Raw genomic sequence first — 6,459 nt, 5'->3', positions numbered from 1 at the left:
AAAGACATGGCAGTGTATTCATATGAACCAAAGCTTGTTCTGAATGCTGTCTTGGGAATATCTTCTTCACGAATGCGAATCTGGTGATAGCCCATACGGAGATCAAGCTTGGAGAATACTTGGGCACCTTTGAGTTGTTCGAACAGCTCATTGATGTTGGGAAGTGGGTATTTGTTCTTGATGGTATTCTTGTTCCCTGGACGGTAATCAACACAAAGTCGGTCCGATCCATCCTTCTTCTTCACAAAAGAACACCACAACCCCACAGAGAAGAACTAGGCCGGATGAGACCCATTCTTTCTTGCTCATCGAGTTGCTTCTTCAGCTCCTTCAACTCTTCAGGTCCGAGCTTGTAAGGACGTTTGCACACAGGTTCCGTGCCAGGCTCAAGTTCAATAACGAATTCAACTGGCCGGTGCGGAGGCATTCCTGGGAGCTCTTCTGGAAAGACGTCTTGATATTTGCAAACGACTGGAATTTGAGAGATGGCATCCAATTCACCCTTCTCATTGAGAGAAAACAGACGAATGGTATCATCACGAGCGGTAAAGATAATTACATCCTCAGACAAATGAGTCAATTGAATCTGCCTGGCTGCACAATCAAGCTGAGCCTTGTGCTTAGAAAGCCAATCCATTCCGAGAATAAGATCAATATCTGAGTTACCAAGCACCATAGGAGAAGAAAGGAACTTGTATTTGCCCAATGTGATAGTAACATCCGGAGCCATCATTTTGGTGTTCATGAACAAACCCCGAGAAGAAACCGCTATCGGCTTAGGCAAATCAATAGTATGCACATCATGCATGGATGCAAAAGGCTTCGACAAAAATGATAAAGATGCACCAGTGTCAAAAAAACTCTTGCGGGAATGTCATTAACAGGAAGGTTACCCATGATCACATCTGGTGATTCCTCTGCATGAGCTGCATTCAGCAAGTTGACCTTGGCGGACTTGGGGTTATGCTTGACCACAGCTGTACTTGTCGACCTGACAGGAGGAGGAGGAGGAAGACGCCTCTGGTTGAAACACTTGTTGGCATAGTGACCCTTCTGTTGGCACTTGTTGCACGTGACCTCAGAAAGTGGACGGTGATACGGAGCACTCGATCTTGGAGCTTGAGACGAAGTCTTGTTCTGAAAGCAAGGGTTGGGTGGGTGGGAAGAACCACTGCCACCTTTGCTCTTCTGCTGATACGGCTGACGGAACGGAGGAGGAGGAAGCCAAAACTTCTGTTGCTTGGCCACTTGAGTTGAGGAAGAAGGAGTAGCATCTCTGACTCGCTTCTTGGAAGCATCACACCTCAACTGAGCAGCCTCTTGCTTCAGTGCCATGTTGTAGAACTCATCGTATCTCAAGAGATCAAAGAGGACAAGAGCGAGCTGAATTTCTTCTCTGAGACCACCCCTGAACTGATATATCATGCTCTTCTCATCAGGGACGTCCTGCTTGGCAAAGCGGGCGAGCTTCTGGAACAATTTGTTGTAGTCATAGACAGACAAAGAGCCTTGCTTCAGATTGCGGAATTCCTCACGCTTGCTTTCAACCACGCTCTGCGGAATATGATGAGCTCGGAAATCTCGACGGAAATCATCCCAAGTGATAACACGTCCACCTCTGGAGTCCTTGTACTGCTGGAACCATTCTACAGCTTGATCTTTGAGTTGGAAGGAAGCGAACTTAACAAAGTCCTCAGGCCTGACGTTACTGCACTCGAAATGCTTACATAGATCCACAAGCCAATCGTCAGCATCGGTTGCCTCAACACAATTGCTGAAAGTCTTTGGCCCGTTAGCAAGGAACTGGTTGAGTGTAGCAAAGTGACTCTGATTGCTGCCTTGATTCCCTTGGCTGCCTTGATTACGCTCTTGGAGAATTTGCATGATCAGCTGAGTGTTTGCATTGGTTGCGGCCATCACAACTTGCCATGCCTCTGGAGGAGGTGGTGGTGGTGGCGGATCAGGATTCGGAGTCGTGCGCGTTGGAGGAGCCATCCTGAAGAGGTTGACCACCATTAGCACATTGACAGATAATATTGAAGCTGAATCCCACAGAATAAAAATTGCAACATATAGTCTTCACATCCGAACAAAATGAACGAATGCATTCCTCTTGAAATGGTCACATATCCATAAATTGAGAAGCCACGTAGAATTATGGTAGAGAAATAAATCAACAAGGTACGGATCAAGAACGAATAATCGGTAAGAAATCCCAATCTCAAACCAATATACGTGGAAGAAGAACTAGAGGTACTATAATTCCCACCTATGAAACTCCCGAACCTTTCCGGTATGCAATCAGGTGTTGGGGATACAGGGGAAGCATAATATCTCACCCAAACTAGCAATTCCTACATCCAGCTGTATCCATCCTTCAACACATAACCAAGAAACCTTCGGAAACCATCTACCTCAACCTTCGAAAAGCATCTGTTATACAAGTTATGGCGATACTCCCGAACTCCCGCCCCAGTACTGGGTGGCGTCGAGGTTATCTCACCAACGAACTGCATAAAAGAGATTTTCGATGTCGGCGTACTAAACTCAGGTATTCCAGAATTGCAACGATAAAATTATGATGACAACACCTCAGAGCTCAACTCCCGGGACACTTCCACTAAACCCCTGACAGGAGGCACCAAGACAATGTTCTCATCATAAAACCATCGGAACGATTCCAAGATACCCACGTGATCCTAATTTTTTTTGTGAAATTTGAGAAGAGAAGAGTCAAAACTCTACGTCAGGATGCCTTACCAGAGCGATGAGGAGACTGGGAAGTAAAAAGAATTCCTGAACTCTCCGATATATAACATTTTTGTAGACACAACTCGGTCGCTAAAAATGATCAAGCAATGGGGCTCCTAAGGTCGGGGAAGGCTCTGATTACCAACTTGTAACACCCTCGATGCGACTATAGCTCCCACGTGTAGAGGCACGACTTAGAGACATAATCGCATTGAAGGCATATGTCGCAAGTTAGGCAATCTTTACAACATCCCATGTAACATGATAATAAAAGGGGAGATAACATAGTTGGCTTACACTCGCCACGTCAATCAAGTACATAAATAACATTACATCATCCAAACACTCATGGCCTGACTACGGCGCCAAAATAAAAGAGAACCCAACATGCGACACGGTCCGAATCACCCCCAACTGGGCACCACTACTGATCATCGGGAAAGGAAACGTAGTATCGTTGAGAGTCTTCGTCGAACTCCCACTTGAGCTCATACGCGTCTCCTGGAGCGAAATCATCGGGCCCTGCATCTGGTGTAATAGTAATCTGTGAGCCACAGGGACTCAGCAATCTCGCACCTCGCGATCAAGACTATTTTAGCTTATAGGTAAGGCAGGGTAAAATATGAGTGGAGCTCAGCAAGCGACTAGCAAGTATGGTGGCTAACTTATTCGCAAAGGAGAGCGAGAAGAGGAGGCAAAGCACGAGCGAGAAACTAGAGAACAACCTGCGCAAACATTACTCCAACACCGTGTCCACTTCCCGGACTCCGCCGAGAAGAGGCCATCACGGTAACACACTCAGTTGATTCATTTTAATTAAGTTAAGGTTCAAGTTATCTACAACCGGACATTAACAAATTCCCATCTGCCCATAACCGTGGGCACGGCTTTCGAAAGTTCAATCCCTGCAGGGGAGTCCCAACTTAGCCCATGACAAGCTCTCACGGTCAACGAAGGAATAGACCTCCTCCCAAGACGTTCCGATCAGACTCGGTATCTCGGTAACTCAAGACACTTCGACAGGTTAAAACAAGACCAGCAACACCGCCCGAATGTGCCGACAAATCCCGATAGGAGCTGCACATATCTCTTTCTCAGGGCACACTCAGATGAGCAAGACGTCGGGTAGGCCAGTCCGGAGTTTCCCCTGGTAGCCCCCGGACATCGCTCAATGGGACCAACACTCAGAGGAGCACTGGCCCGGGGGGGTAAAATAAGATGACCCTTGAGTCTGCAGAACCCAAGGGAAAGAAAAGGCTAGGTGGCGAATGGTAAAACCAATGTTGGGCATTGCTGGAAAAGCTTTAATCAAGGTGAAATATCAAGGGGTTCCCATTATAACCCAACCACGTAAGGAACGCAAAATCCGGGAACATAACACCGATATGACGGAAACTAGGGCGGCAAGAGTGGAACAAAATACTAGGCGAGAGGCCGAGCCTTCCACCCTTTACCAAGTATATGGATGCATTAAGATAACATAGCAATATAATGATATCCCAACAAATAAATAAAAGATGTTCCAACAAGGAACAGCCTCCAAACTTCACCTGCAACTAGCAACGCTATAAGAGGGGCTGAGCAAAGCGGTAACATAGCCAATCAACGGTTTGCTAGGACAATGGTGGGTTAGAGGTTTGACATGGCAATTTAGGAGGCTTGCAAGCAAGTGGTAGGCATCATAGCAATGGCATAGCAAAAGAGCGAGCAAACTAGCATAGCAAAGATAGTAGTGATTTCGAGGGTATGATCATCTTGCCTGCACAGTTGTCAGAGTTGACTGGATCCTCAAAAGCAAACTCAACGGGCTCCTCACTAACGAACTCGTCTCCCGGCTCTACCCAAACAAAACAAACAAGCAACAAGGACATAATCAACCACGTGCAAGGATCAAGCGATATGATGCAATGATGATATGCTATGCGGGATGCGATGCGGGATGCAAAATGCAAGATATGACAGGAAATGCATGAACCTGGCCTCAACTTGGAATTCCAAGGGTGCCACTGGAAAGATGAGATGAAATCGCTTGAAAACGATATAAAGAACGCCGGAATCGGAGTTACGGTTTGGAAATGGCAAGCGATTCAAAATTGACACCGGTCTGCGATTTACAGCAAGTAGGCATCTAAATGCAATGAGATGAACATGCTACAGCCACCAAACATGACAACAAAATACATGGCAGGGATTCTCACAAGATGCTTAACAAAAGTCTAGCACTGAGCTACGGCCAAAACATCCATTATGAGGTTCAAACAAGCATGGCAAAAACGCAAATGCAAAACAGATCTCAGACTTAGTGAAATTAACACTTGTCTGAAATTTCAGATCATGAAGCCCTCTTCGGAGCATCAAAACAACATGCTACAGGACCTGAACATGACAAAGAAAGACATGGCATGGAGATAATCAATAAGCTTAACAAAAGTCCCTTAGTGACCTTGAGCCAAAAGGGATCACAAAATATACTAACAAGCACACGAACATAGCAAAAACATAATCACTTTTCAGACTTAGTGAAAACTGGGACATGCTGAAACATAACTCACGAAGGCATGTAAACGAGCTCGATGCACTCACTACGTTGCAAGTCATGGCAAGGCAAGCATACATCCCTTAATAAGGCATAAAATACAAGCTAGACATGGCAAGAACAATGGCATAGCATGCACGAAACGACTACAATAACATCGGCAAAATCGCAAACTAGTTGACGATCTGCCCAGATTCACAACAAAGCAAAAGTAGAGCTCGATTGACTCAAGCTAGGGTGCTCCATAATTGCAAACAAAGACATGGATGGATAGAGCATAACACTATTAACAAAACTCCTTTATTTATCATCCTCAAAAGAGGCACGGATCACCAGGAAACAACACGAACATATGGCATCATGAACTAAATAATCCCAGACTTAGTGAAAACTACCAAGTCCCTGAAAACAGATTTACCGGGTGCCTCACTTTGCAAGCTTGCACAAGTCACCACACACATCCTAAAAGTGCATGGGTTGCACCTCTGGAAAGACAACAAGATGCTTAACAAAACATATGAAGGACTCACAAGCATATCATGCACACAATAATCATGGCAAAAATGACAAAAGTCTAAGATGAACTAGCAGATCTGACAATTAACTCACGAAGCCTCCTTCTAACAGCATTTCGGACACCAAGATGAACTCAAATGAATATGATGCAATGGAATGAAATGATGTACTCGTCGAGGCGAACATTTCGATATACCATATTTCCAAATCGGAGCTACGGATGCGGAGACACAGACGGTCAAAGTATGCACAAAAAATTAGGGTTTCGGGGATAAAAGTCAACCGGATCTCAGATCTGGATCGGGCGGGGCGGATTACGAGGTTCGCCAGACTTCGAGCACTGTTCACCAGAATCCTTGCCGGAGATGGAGAAGAGGCCGGGGCTTGGGAGGAGAGGCCGGGCCGGGGCGGCGGCGTGGTTGGCGGCGGCGGGGCGGCGCCGGCCCGGGGCGGCGAGGAGGCGGCGAGGGGCGGCCGGCCGGGCGGCGGGGAGGCGGCCCGCGGCGGCGGAGAGGCGAAGCAGGAGGCGGCGCGGCGAGCGGCGTCGGGGACGAAGGTGCGGGCGAGGGGACCGGGCGGCGCGCGGCGGATGGGTCGCGGGGGCCGGCCTCGGGCCTGGCGGGCCCTCGCGGTCGGCGGCGAAGCGGTCCCGCGCC

Source organism: Triticum dicoccoides, chromosome 6A (genome assembly GCF_002162155.2).
Source record: "Triticum dicoccoides isolate Atlit2015 ecotype Zavitan chromosome 6A, WEW_v2.0, whole genome shotgun sequence".
Classification (NCBI taxonomy): domain Eukaryota; kingdom Viridiplantae; phylum Streptophyta; class Magnoliopsida; order Poales; family Poaceae; genus Triticum; species Triticum dicoccoides.
This window is presented reverse-complemented; position numbering follows the sequence as displayed.